Source organism: Lissotriton helveticus, chromosome 5_1, assembly GCF_964261635.1.
Source record: "Lissotriton helveticus chromosome 5_1, aLisHel1.1, whole genome shotgun sequence".
Classification (NCBI taxonomy): domain Eukaryota; kingdom Metazoa; phylum Chordata; class Amphibia; order Caudata; family Salamandridae; genus Lissotriton; species Lissotriton helveticus.
In genome coordinates, this window is record NC_136065.1 from 1799833903 (window position 1) to 1799848208 (window position 14306).

The following is a 14306-nucleotide window of genomic DNA, read 5'->3' on the forward strand; positions in this document are numbered from 1 at the left end:
GGAAGGGGTGTAACCACCCCCACCCCAGGTCCATCCATAGAAGGGACCTTAGAGTTAGTCAAACCCCTAAACTTACAATAAGTATAGAACCCCAGTCCCTAGGACTTTAGATTACCCTGGATGAAACTCTGTAACATATATCTTGGACCTTCGACATTCCATTTCGACTGGAAGATGGATGAAATCTCCCTTGTGGTGAAAGAGTGACCACCCTGTTCAAACAGGCACCAACAGCATCTTTGCCGGTCTGCATTTTCGAGTCTCTCGCCAGATCCCGAAGAATCTGCGACACAGGACATGGATTTCCAGACATGTCTGATGCTGACCTGCGCTCCCAGCAAAGCGGAGACCTGTGGCGGACACAAGCGACGTGGGACTGGAACTCCTGGACGTCCCGCATTTTGCTACCTGCATCAACTTCCCGAGGTATCCCGAAGTATTGCATTGGGGTGCTTAAAGCCCCAGCCCTGAGCACTTTTTGCACCGAAGCTCAGAGGCCCACACTCCACGAGTGTCCCGTGGGCCCGCTTTGTGCATTTCCGCTCAACGCGTCTTCGCGGTTCCTAGTCCGTTGGCTAGTGAGCCCTCAAGAAGACCAATCCTTTATTTAACTTGATTTCCTGGTTGCTCCAGGCTTGCTCCAACTTCCCTGCAAAGGAGAAGTTCCTCAGACCTTGGTGGTCTGCACCGAAGGCAATCTTGACATCCTGCATGGATTGCGTTTTCCAAGACTTGTTGGGTCCAATCTAGATACCGACACCGCAGTCAACTAGATCCTTTATGGGACAGCTTGAATCCAGCTCCTTGTCATCGTTGACGCCTCCTGGACCTCGTGGCTGAAGAGACAAACTTCACTTTTTCACCTGAAATCACCCGATATCCGGTGGCATCTTCCTATCGCTATCCTGGTCACTGGCTAGTGGCCCAGACTCTGTCTCCTCTGCTTGCAGGTTCTTCACATCTCCGAACCACCCTTGGATCCATTTGGACACTTTTCCTCTGGTCGCCTGCAGCACTTCTTCGCAGCTCTCCATTGGAATCGACGACGAAACCCGACACAAAAAGACACCTATGCACCCGGCTTCCCTGGGTGAGGTAACACGAGTACTCTGGTGCTCCCGTGGGAATTGACTCTCCAAGTGTCCTAGTCTAAAAGGGTTCCATCGTAGTTCACCTCCTTGTACCCTTAATCTTTAAAATTGTAACTTGTTTGTTTCCCATAGAAAGTCAATGGTAACCCGCGGCTGTGTTTAGACACAGCACGCGTCTCCCATGGGCCTCCTACATCCTAACCTTTGGTTGTTCTGAGTAGCCCCAGCGATTCCACAGGCCCCAGACCTGCTTTCTAACCCACACATGGTTCTTATACCACTATTTTAGTATATGGTTTGTGAGGCCCCTAAGGCATAACGTATACTGTGCAACTTATTGTATGCTAATTAAGCTCCTTGTATTGTACTTTTACCTCTGACCTCATAAAGAGTACAGAGGGGTTGTGTTTAGAATAAATACATATATATTTGATATATACCTTGTGTGGTGTGCTTTCATTTGGTACTCAAGAGATTATAAATGGTAAAACGATTAGCTTAACTCGTCTCCAAGTCTTAGCCTGAAGGCTGCTCTCCACAGCTACCACTAGGATAGCTTTCTATAAGGTTGGCTTTATAACCTACCATCAATAAGGGTCGATTGGACTGGTGCAAAGTGCCCACTAGAATAGTGGACATGATATACCAGGCCAACTTCTCACACAAGCACCCCACGAAAGCCTGGAAATCCTTCAATCCCAACCCTGAAGCAGAGATTCTCGAACTGATCTCCACCTCCAAACTAGCATCTCACATCCTAGACCCTTTACCCACCCAATTGACCAAAAAGCTGAAACTCTCCCTAGCCCCGTTCTGGTGCAAGATCATAAACAGCTCACTGAGAACCGGCGTCATACCAGACAGTTTCAAAGTTAGCCAAGTCACGCCACTACTAAAAAAAACAGGCCTTGACACCAATGATCTGAACAACTTCAGGCCTGTTTCCAATCTCCCCCTCCTTTCCAAAATCCTCGAAAAGTGCGTTCTCCGACAACTGACTCAGCACATGGACAGCCTCAAGCTTCTAGATCCTCACCAATCGGGCTTCAGAAAAGGTGTAGCACCGAGACCGCGATCCTCAATGTTGTGGATGATATCCACAAGACTCTAGATACTGACCAATGTTGCCTACTCATTCTCCTGGACCTATCGGCAGCCTTTGACACGGTTGATCACAATCTACTCATCAACGCTTTCCAAGAAAGGGTAGGTGCTGATGAGATGGTCCTACACTGGTTCTCCTCCTTCTACACAACAGCTCCCAAAGGATAAAAATCAAAACCTTTACGTCCGATCTACACCCCATCAGGAGAGGTGTCCCCCAAGGCTCAGGGCTCTCCCCTCAACTGTTCAGCATATTCATGCAACCCCTCACCACCCTACTCAAAAAATCCAACATTCCCTTCCACCTATATGCAGATGACACCCAGATCTATCTGGAAACCTCTTCCATTGATGACATTCAGAGACTCAACGACACTCAAAGAGTAGTTCAACACTGGCTATCAATAAACCACCTAAACCTCAACCATGACAAAACATAAATCCTCCTCATCTCTAACAAAGAAGAAAACCCTCAAATCGTAGAATGGCTAAAAGTAATTCATGCTCTCAACAGCAATCTAACTCTGGCTAACTCTGTTAAATCACTATGAATAACCCTAGACCCAAAACTTGACATGGCAAAACAATTGTATTCGCCCCCTTACATCATTATGTATCTTCACTCCCTGGATATCATCTTATCATTGACTAGCACACTCTGAGTTAATCCTGAATTAGATAGGATCTGTTAAGCTTGCACCATATGTTTCTATGCATATTGTTTCACCATTTTAGGCTTGTTGTGATCTTTTTCCTTCCTCTACCACTAACTGTAAAGCGCCCTGATATCCTTCGGGATCTAGTTTGCGCTATATAAAACTTTATAAATAAAAATAAATAAATAAATTAAGAACTCTGCAAAGAGTGCCTTCCTCAATCTGAAGCTACTCAACAAAATAAAACCCTTCATCCCGCCAAAGGACCTCAAACAAACCACTCAATTACTGGTGCTATCGAGACTTGACTATGGGAATGCAGTCCTCGCTGGTACAGAAAAATCCCACCTAGCCCCCCTCAAAACAACTCTCAATGCAGCAACCAGAATGGTCACCGGAGTTAAGAAATATGATCACATCTCACCCGCACTCAGAGAACTAAAATGGCTCCCAGTCTAGATGGGTGCCAGCTTCAGAGCTGCCTGCCTCAAGCACAAAGCCCTGCACACAGGGAAACCTTACTACCTGGCCTCCAAACTCAAGAAAGTTGGTCAAAGAACCTCAGGAGCTCCAATACCCTTCTACTCATCCCTATGAAAACATGCAAACATAAAAACGCTGCACGGTCCTTCGCTGGAAACGCACCCAAAATCTGGAACTACATCCAAGCTGATATCAGGACTATCCCTGCCTTTATAAAAATCAAAAAACTCCTAAAAGACCTCTTCCTCAACCATTCCTTCCCGAATCTATAGCCGCCGCTGAAGCGCACAAGCTTGCATTCTGCAGCACCTGACAATGTGTCATTAAAACCTACCTCTTCCCCGCACCCCGTCCCTTTCCTCGTTCTCTCCTCCCTTAAAGAGGTTCAGCCCAAGACAGCGTGCACTCAAGGAGGGTATCTCAGGACTTCCTTACCTCAATGTTGCACAGCATGCTGGGACTTCCGAACCAATATGTATACCACTGCCTTATTGTGTGGCTCTTGCATTAAAACTGTTGTAAAGCGCTCCAATACCCTCGGGTCTGGCCAGCAATATAGAAAACTCCCCAATAAATAAATAACAATGTGTTTTTTTCATTTTATTTTTCATTGCTGCACTGCTCTGAGAGCAGTGGGGCAACGCTCCTCCGCACTTTACTCCATTCTACATCACTCCACTTTTTGTTACTACACTCTATGATACCTTACTACACTCAACGCTATGCCACTTCACTCTGCGACACTTCAGTCTATGCCACTCCACTCTACGCACTCCACACTGTGCAATCCACTCTATGATACTCTACTTCATTCTGCGACACTCAACTCCAGTTTATGCCATTCTACTCTACACAGCTCCCCCTACACTACTTTGATCCACTCTATGCCACTCCACTCTACGACACACTAAACCACTCAACTCCACTTTACACCACTCCACTGTTCTCCACTCTATGCCACTCCACTATACGAAACTCCAACTTGACAAGAGGATGTGGCCTAACGGCCATAGCTGTCGAAATGTGAGCTGGGGAACCAGGTTTGAGTCTGGGGTAGGCTCTACACAACAACCTGTGAATCTGGGCAAATCACTAAATCTCCCAGTGCCTACCAAAAATGAATATGTAACTGGTGCTCACGTAAAGAGCTCCAATACCTTCGGATCGAGTTCGCTCCTTATAAACCTGCAAAAAAAGAAATAGCTCTTGCATAGGCATACCCCTGCCTATTGGCCTGGCCAATGCTTGTTTATTAAACAAGTGAATGAGGAAGTTGGGCTTCTAAGTAACACGTAATCTCTCTTTTTTTTAGTTTTTTTTTTACATAGATCATACAATACAGAAGTAACTACGTTATACCAATCTCCAGTCATCAAAACGTATTAATTTCAGGTTCCGTGTCGTTTTAGCAATAAATCCTTTCTCGTGCAGCCTGGGTTGTCATGAAAAGTTCGAGGCAGGGGGTGGGGGCACGAAGGAGGTGAGGAGGCATGAACGCGCATGCCCTGTAAAGTTCCTCCGAGCTATGGACTTTCTGGCAGCCCCGCCTCCTTCTCGGAAATCAGAGCCTTCTCTGACCAATGAGAAGCGTAGGATCTTACGTCAGCAGGCTTGTCCGAGGCTAGTGCACAGCAGGACAGGATCGGAGAAACACCCGAGGACGGGGGCTCTGTTCAAGGAAGCACAAGGAAAACGAGGAGTCTGGGGGAGCCGGAGCGCGCAGCCGTGACCCAGGTGAGGGCAAGGTCTCTAGGAGCGACGCCACGTGCGTAATTGTTCATTGAATAGTTAATTGTTGGACTGGCCTACTTGTATCAGAGGGGGGCAACCTATATCCCATACAGACTGAAGTGTGCAACTCTAGGGTCTCAAGAGGCACTGTTTAGTGAATCCGAAGTATTTCTTTCACAGACGTCCGTCCCACTTGGAGCACTAGTAGTCCCATTTCCGCCTTTTCCTGACCCCCCAATTTCTCAATAAACCCCATGCAATTAGGTGGCATTAGCCCCGCTCTCTTGCTGACAACATGCGCATAAACAGTGTTTGGCGCCGTTCATCTGCTGGCACCATACATTAAACTATCTTCTTCAGATACATTTCCAACCATTCTTTCCTAACACCATGTACCTAGACATTCCTCACACCTTGCACTGCCTAGCCTGGCTGACACATCCAGTCACCAAATGGAATCCTGGCCTTACTATACAGTGGCATTAGTACTTTTCTAAGCACACTGCCTCGATTTCCCTAGGCTCTGTTTGCACACATTTTCCGCCCCCTGCTGATTCTATGCCTGCCTTCTTGTTATCACTGTATCTTCCTTACCCTCACTGACAACCCTTCCCACCAGGGCTGGACTGGAAGCTAAAATCAACCCTGGCAGAAATGTTCAAAGTAGCCCGGCATTTTCAGGGCCGTGATATGAATGGGTCATGGCAGACCATCCTGTGCCAAAAACAGCCACTTACCCTGCACCCTGCCGGGTAAGAAAGTGTCAGAATGGCAAATCCAGAACGACATCGTCCCTCTCTGGTACCAAACACCATCCACACTTTGCTTATGGCATATCCTGACTGCATTGCCACATAACCAGTCTGCTGACACAAGGCCCTGACACCCTCTGCTGCCACTAAGTTCCATGCAGGCATTGGTATCAGCCAGTTCCACTGAGTGCCAGTACTGTACGACTTGCCATCTGATGCCAGCACGCATGCAACGTCATGGCTGCCCATTCACTCCTTGATGACGTTATGACTAACAGTTTACTCAAGGCCAATGTCATGCCCACCCCTTCTGCTGACACCATGCATCAGGAACATCTGTTGAGTAAACCCTACCAACTGATCCTAACCCGCCCTCTGCTGAAGGCCTGCTGGCCCTGTGTATGCACCAAGTTCTATCTACCCACTGCTGAGAATATGCCTCAACCACACTTTCTTGCCATGTTGTCTTGACAGATGCTGGACACGAGTTTTGGCACAGTTTTTAACACTTAAAGCACCTTGCTTACTTTCAGCCCAGACACTGCTTGCACATCCCACCTATCTTCTGACAGCCCGCTTTTTAGGTCTGGTCCAGAGATAGCTTTAGGTTTGTCTCTAGCTCAAGTAATAAAAATGCATTAATAAAAAGTGAAAAGCTCTATACATTTACAGTGAGGCTTTGGGTCAGTATTCCTCCATATGTGTTTCTTTGTTTAGCTCTCATTCATATTTTGCTTATGCCCGCCACATCATAGGGCGGTGGGTCAGCCCACTTTAGCCATGGTTTCTCTTGCACGGTGAGTGACTGAATTTCTCATGATCACATGTGCACATCCTCCTAAAAATAACTGCGCTTTAGTGCTGGGTCTGGTAGGCCAGTACTTTACGTTGTCAGTGTTTCTATTCTTGATCTTTATTTTTTGAGCTACCCTTGTGTCTTTAAAATTACAGTAATTCAAACTCCATAGTACCCTATGTTTATGCCAATCATATTTTCCCGCTAAATAAGTGTTTCTGTTTTAAGCACATCTGCTAGAAACACTATACCACTCTAATAAAATGCTGTGCATTAGTTGATGCTTTTTAATTATTATTTTTTTGCACGCTTATACCTTGCACCTTTTTGTATTTCTTGGTTTTATGTTTGTTGTATATGCATATAATGAGAACAAAATGGCACCTGTAAGTCATGGTCAGGCCTAGTGGCTAAGCCAATGCTTTTTGCTTTGCTTGCACCCTCCTTCCTGCCCGCAGACAGCGCTGCTCTCTCTTGAAATTAGCTACGCCTCTACAGTTCATCAGCCTTTTACAACATTCTGTGTCTCTATACATGAAATTAACTTTTCACCATAGGTTACCTTTTAAATATTGTACACCCACATACATTTGTGCAGAGTGATTTTTATTTGTAAAAAACCGTAAGTCTGACTGAAAATGTATAACCATCCAGCTAATTCATGAGCCCCATGGTCCTCTAGCCAGCTGCACGTTTTTAAGATTTTGGGAAAAGGTGGTAAAGGAATCACTGATAAATCCTTGTCATTTTTTTTAACGTTAAGGTTCTGCCTGTTTGCTCTAATAATCTTTTTGGGTTACTTTTGACAGCTCTAGAATATTTGTGGAAATACATTATTTTTGTATTTGATGTTTTCGTTTGGCATTCCAAAGTACTGAAAACTGAGTGTTGTGATTGATTTCGTTGTTTTTTGTTATTGTTCTCGATATTGATAAAAAAAATGGTATGTCAGTGAAATATTTAGCGGGTGGCAACCCTAACGTTTTCTAGTGCTATATTTATAGAGTAACCTGATATGAGGACTTCGGCTTACTTTGTTGTCTAAAGTTGTCAAGCAGCAAATCTCTCCCAAACAGCAATTAATGTTTAAATATAAATATGCTGTCTACATCATCTTTGAACTGCATGTAAGGCAAAACTCTTTTTTTTATTCTGCAATAAGCTAAAGCGAAACTAGGTGTGAAGCTGTAAAATGTTACGGTCTGCTTCTACCCGCGACTGGTAAAAAACAAGGTAGAAGGTAAACGTTATTCCTGAAGAACCACAAACGTTTTTGGGAAGTTTATGTGGTTCTCTCTAGGCCAGTGTTTGCTAGAAAGAGCCACACATCTTCATAAAATTCCCAATATTCATGCAGTTTGTGCACTTCCCCCGGGGCCACATTTTGCCAGCGTGAACAAACCTACACAAACCGTCTGAAATATACGTGTTTTTCCTCTTCTTCTAATATCTCAATTTCACTCAAAAAAATGGTTTAGTTCATTTTGCGATTCTGCTAATTTTATAATCCATCTATCCCTACTGGATACTTTGTAGTTCATTTAATGGTGGTTTGCCAGACATCGCTACAGATACAGCCATCATGCAATGGAAGGAGGGGTCCTTAGCAGGATGAAAGATGCCAAACTGGCAATCTTAATTCAAAATTTGTAACTGTAAGTTAATAGCCACCATCCAGTTTGCAGTGAAAGAACCTTGTTGCTTAGACGTAGTCGGTGAGTATTGCAAGTTGTGTTTTGTGAAGACGGGCGATGGGGACAATTATAAATATTTGCAATTGTCTGTGAAATGTACATTATATGATTTTAAATAAACTAAACCGGACACATAAATAAAAATTTGAAAACATCAAAATGTTGCGGTACTCATCTCAAATGATCAGACCAGGAAGTCACTATACCCATTATTGCATTATGGTAACAGATGATTCCATGTCATGGGGCACACCTTATTCTACTTAAAATTTTCCTTAAACAAATCAATATAATTTAGTAGCATTCACCTACACCCAGAAAGTATTACCCTCATCAAATAAACGCTGTTCAGAAGTACAATTACCCCCAACTTCACCAAAGCTGCTCAGACATAAAATTATCAAATCTTACTATAATATGCTTTACGCACATCCTTACACAACAGCAGTTTTAGGAACACTGAAAGCCGACCTTATATTTCACACAGAGATCACAAAAATATGTCCAGACAACTTCAGAACTCATTTAAATATACTAGACGTAACTACAGCCGTAAACAACCTTTCAAATCTATCACCACAATTGCAATCTACAACTGCAACGTTATGATCAGGCCAGTGACAAAGAACTGCAAGCTTTCTCTGTGCTTTTTAAAAGTCTTAATACACTCTTCTCCAACAGTGGTCTCAAGACTACCAGTCACCACATCCTCACGAGCCTAGATGATAACACCCCTTACATTAAAAAGACAACGTCCCAAGATACAGGCACAGCACACCTACTTAGCTGAGATCACTACCTCAGAATCACAGCCTCCCATCCATGCATGCCCGATGACAACACCGCTTCAAATGGAAACACAAAACTTAACTTACAGTCATTGACAGAACACATTATAGAACTGAACCTCCGGATTAACACCTCTCACATGCACCGGGCTAGAAGAATGCCCTCGTTTTACTGAAGACACAACACCCGAATCACAGGTACTTGTAGAACACGTCCTCTTATCAGAGAACCCAAAATGTAAATTACTGCCACAGTTATGAGAAGACACCGCCCTGCCCTCTGCGCAAGTTGAAGAAAACAATGATGGACGGATTGCTTGAATTCATCTCACTCGCTGATGATGATTTAGTCCTCAATTCAGTTGATTTTTGTATGCCCGTGGTGCCATCCCAGACAGGGGCCAGCAAAATGCAAATCAGCTTGACACTGCTCCAGTAGGAACAGTCAAGCTCAAACTGCCAGGCAGGTCATCTCTGACCAGGAGCAAAAGCAACCCCGGACCAGTTTTGGTCCCGTCGGCAGGCTGCAGTTTGAGTTCTATTGCACAGTGAGCATAGGACCCATTGCTGGGTATACCTGTTGCTCAAATTGAACACTCTCTGCCGAATTCCTCCCGATCTTAACAGTTGAGGAAGAATCACACTAATTGCATAGTATATACCTTCTCCAACTGGAGGAAGAGCTGACAAGCTCCTCCCAGTTCCAGTACTACACCTATGACACTACAGAATTACTCCCATCCTATGCCTGACATGCTGGTTTTGGTACCCAAAAACAAAATAGCAGTCACTAAGTAGATAACTCTGACATACCTAAATAACTAAACGAAGACATCTTGAAAAAGCTATCCTTCCTGAAATACCTCCACCCTGCTCAGGATAATTCCTTAGATAGAGCAATTCAGATCTCAAATAGTTAATTTCTCCCTCCAAACTACCCAAATCCAAGCTCTCTGCCAAACTACAGACCTCCCTCAATCGCTACCACCAACTCAAATCAAACTGTAGCTATCTCCTAATAGGTCCTCCACATGATATGCATGATACAACACACAATAATGTTGACTGCACTCATCTTGAAAACACTTTTCATGTTGCTCTTGTTGTCTGCAAATATGTACAGCCACAAACAAGAAACTTAAGATAGTTAACATAAATAACCTTATTCACATAAACTCTCCCTATTCCAGATAACCACCAAATCCAGCACCTGCTTTCATGTAGCGCTAATAAACTGCTGCTCAGCAGAGTTCACTCTAAAATACCTCGGTAGAATAATGTAAAAGGTTTTGGAGTAACCCTTACACACAAGACTAGTATCCCATCCATCACACTTCCCACACAACAATATAACTTCAATGTGTTACCCCTGATGTGTAACTTTCACTCACAAGATCCATCCTGGAAAGTCATACATTTTTAGGCAAAAACTTCAAGTTCACAAAACAATGCATGGACTTCATGTCCACCTCTCTATACAGTTTATCCAATAATCCTTTTTTGTTTAAATATCTTAATTGGAGTTTTACAACTTCGTAACATAATAACCAAGCTGTGTGTTCGGACTCGCACCCACCCAGTATCCGCCTTGCTGGAGTCTCCCCGGACCGGGCACAACATATCGTCAAGCATGCAACCCACCTTCGCACCCGGCATTATTCAACAAACCGTGGCACTTAAACCAGAAATAGGGCACATACATACAAGAGTCAAGCAGAGGCACATTTCGCAGACAGTAACAGGTCCCAGATGCCATAGGGCACCACATAAATACCACAGGATGTAGTGTCATATAACTTCAAAAAAGTCACCTGTCAACAACATTGCTGCAAACAATTCTCCTCAGGCGGCCTCTGATCGTTCTTTGCCTTTATCTTCAAAACGTATGTGTCCCATATGGTGCAATTGGGCCTCCTGCCACCTTACAGGCACAGCTTAGCAATGACATCGACTTCCGCCTGAGCCCATTTCACAAGGTTGTGTAGCCAACGCCCCACGTCCGGTGCTGAGCTGGCCTTCCACCACATCGCTACAACCAATAATCTCTTTAAAGGAGATTTTAACTTTGACTGGGAACTCTGTGATGAACCAGCTACATCCAACCTAAATCAATTCATGGACACAATTAATTTTGACCACCTTTCCAAACACTCAACTCTCTCAAAGGAGTCCCTATTGAGCTAATCGTTTCCGATAACAGAAATTAGTTAAAAATACAACAGATCCTCTGCAAGTAAATTGGTCCTACAATGAATGGTGCTCTTTCTACCTTGTCCATAAATCGTTTAAGACATAGGGCTAACCAATGAAAGAAAAGTATTGGATAAAAGAGATAAAACAAATTGATACCAAGATGCTGGACATTGTTGCAAGCAAACACTGCCCCTCTAAGCATGTCTCCCTTGGTAGACCAGTAGCACAAAGTGGTATCCGCAGCCTTCAATTCAGTTGCTCCTCTAAAGAAGAAAAGACAGAACAATAAGCAGTCAGCAAAATGGTGCTCTCAAGAACTCAACTAGAGAATCAAGGTGGCTAGAAAAGCACTGGCAAAATAAACCCTCCTGTAGCTCCTTCGAACCCTTAAACAAAAATAAAAGAGCTTACAAAAACAACATTTTCAAAGCTAAAGGCATTTTCGGCCCCCAAATTTCACAAGCAAAAAACAAATCCCCAAAACACTTCACCAGACTCAAATAAGATATAAATCAAAATTCCAAAACAGGCTTCAAAGGAAAGCTGCTCTGAAACAGCAGAATTTCTCAAATAAGATCTCAAACATTCGGCAAGCTTTTGACATTAGTCAGTGCCCCCCAGTCACATTAGCAAAATACAGCCATAAACTAAAACAAGCTGGTTTAGATTTGAACCCATAAAATCGACTTCCCTTTCAGACATGGTAGCAAAAACAAAACTATCCCCTTACACTGATGACCCAAACCCTGTTCCTCTTGCTAAAAAACACAGGGATCTCACTTAAACTCTGCTTGGCTCCAAATTATAAACTCCTCCCTGCAGATCCTGTCATGTTCAAAACAGCTCATGCAAGACCCCCTTTATGAAAACAGGAAGCTACCCTGAAAATCCCAATAACTACAACCCGCCATGAATTTCCAATGTGTTGCCAGATTACTAAAACACTGTGCAGCAAACGAAATGCACAAATCCCTTACTGGCCACAAACAACCTTATTTGAGAACTCCAGACCTGAACTTAGCATAGAAACGTCTTCCCTCAAAGTTACGGGCAATGCTCAAAACGCCTTGAACAGAGAGGCGCCATGCCATGCCTGTTAGCCTTAACATCTCAATTTGCGGTATTCATCCCCATTGATCACAATATTCTCCTTGACACTCAAAAAGCAACTGATCTTTAACACTTAATACATAAATGGTTCTAATTGTATGGGAAGCCCATACTGCGTCCTCAAGGATTCCTCCTCTCTCACATGCTGTTCAGGGTGTATGTGGAGCCTTAGGGTGAATTTCTTAGCATTCTGGACATTAAAAAACCAATATGCAGAGTGTACGCAGCAGCTAAAGCTTAGAGTGAACACTCTGAATAACAATGTTATTTGTAACAAAAAGCTTGGCCAAACTTTTGGACTAGATGTTGCGACACAACCTTTGTCTGAATCCCAACAAGATAGATTTTCTATTATCATTTTCAGGTGATCACTTTCTGGTTCAAAAATGGCTTTTCACCCTTTCAGCCTTAGGAATCTCACCATTAATTGTCATAAAAGTTACTACTCTGGTTTCATCCTTGACAGTGCTGCGCTAACTCTGGGACGTCCCTTTGCTGCGACAGCCATGCACATTACAAATCTCCTAACATTAACAACCACTTTTGTCTTAATGAGCACATCAAAATACGGTAAGAGTGGTCGAGTGTCAACTGAGTATGATCTGAAAAATTCATAATTTCATCCCAAAAAGTGACTTCAAACTACCTATTCAAGCTCTTACCCTCAACAAACTCAATTATGGTGATTCACTCCTAACCTGTCCACCCAAAACGAGATTGACTCCTATCTAAGCAGTACTCCACTCATCTTAAAGTCTGGTGGCAGCACCACGTGGTACGGAACATATTTCACCAGTCCTCAACTGGTTCGCTCCTCCGTCAGGGCGCCAAATAACACTTGCATGTATAACCAACAAAGCAACCCACTCAACCACAGCTCTTTACGCACCAAAGAAGCTCAAGGTTTCTGGTGGAACTTGCGACTCTAGGAGCAAGAGCTCTCTGCTTCTTGGGATCCCTGAAAAAAAGACCCTTTAGCAATTCTTTTCTGGAGCAGCCCCCAAGCTATGGAGCACTCCGCCACTATCTACCAGAAAAGCTACTTTTCTGAACACCTTCAAGAAGGAGCTCAAATCCTTTCTAGTAAGAGAATACATTACATTTTCCCCTAACTAAAGTTACTTATAATCCCAAACCATGCCCATAGTCGAACCTTTATACCTCTGTTTGATACATTATCCATCATTTGTTTCTCTAATTTTCGGAAAGATGCATCACAATCTCCAGTGCTACCTTAGTTGGTCTAAAACAGACACCGTTTTAAAACATGTTTCACTTTCCATCTCATGAGATTAAGGGCGTTCCGGACCTCCTGTTTAAGCAGCTACAGCAGGGCCTCTTCTGTCTGCCACTTTGCAGGCAAAAGCTTGTATTTAACTCCTACAAAAAAGATGGGTTTATAGAAAAGGGAAAGAATGATGCATTGATGACAAGATGTATGAGTGGGTGAAAGGATGGGTGGGTGAAAGAATGGATGCTTAAGTGGGTGAAAGGATAGGTGCTTTAAAGGATGGATGGGTGAAAGGATGGATAGATGAGTGGATGAAATGATGGGTGGATAGGTAAGTAAAAGGATTATTGGGTGAGAGGGTGGGTGAAAGAATGGTAGAGTAAAGGATGGACGGGTGGGTGAAATGATAGGTGTGTTAAAGGATGGATGGGTAGGTGAAAGGGTGGGTACGTGAAAGGATGGATGAATGGGTGAAAGGATGGATAGATAAGTGGGTGAAAGGATGGGTGGATAGGTAGGTAAAATGATCCGTGGGTGAGAGGATGGGTGGGTGAAAGAATGGTAGAGTTAATAGAAATCAGAGGATGGATGGGTGGCTGGAAAGAGGAATGGATGCGTGACTGAAAAGATGGATGGGCGAAAAGATGGCTAAAAGGAGTAGATAGGTGAGAGGATGG

The 14306-nt window shown here is 43.7% G+C and overlaps 1 protein-coding gene across 1 annotated transcript in view; it reads left to right on the forward strand.

The window, feature by feature from the left end:
* The first annotated feature begins 4953 nt into the window (after nt 1–4953).
* MAP3K14 (mitogen-activated protein kinase kinase kinase 14) overlaps nt 4954–14306 on the forward strand; it is a 114948-nt gene continuing 105595 nt past the window's right edge. Inside the window, exon 1 of the transcript XR_013594973.1 lies at nt 4954–5068. The gene's annotated coding sequence lies outside the window, so the exon portion shown is untranslated. The remainder of the gene's footprint in view (nt 5069–14306) is intronic.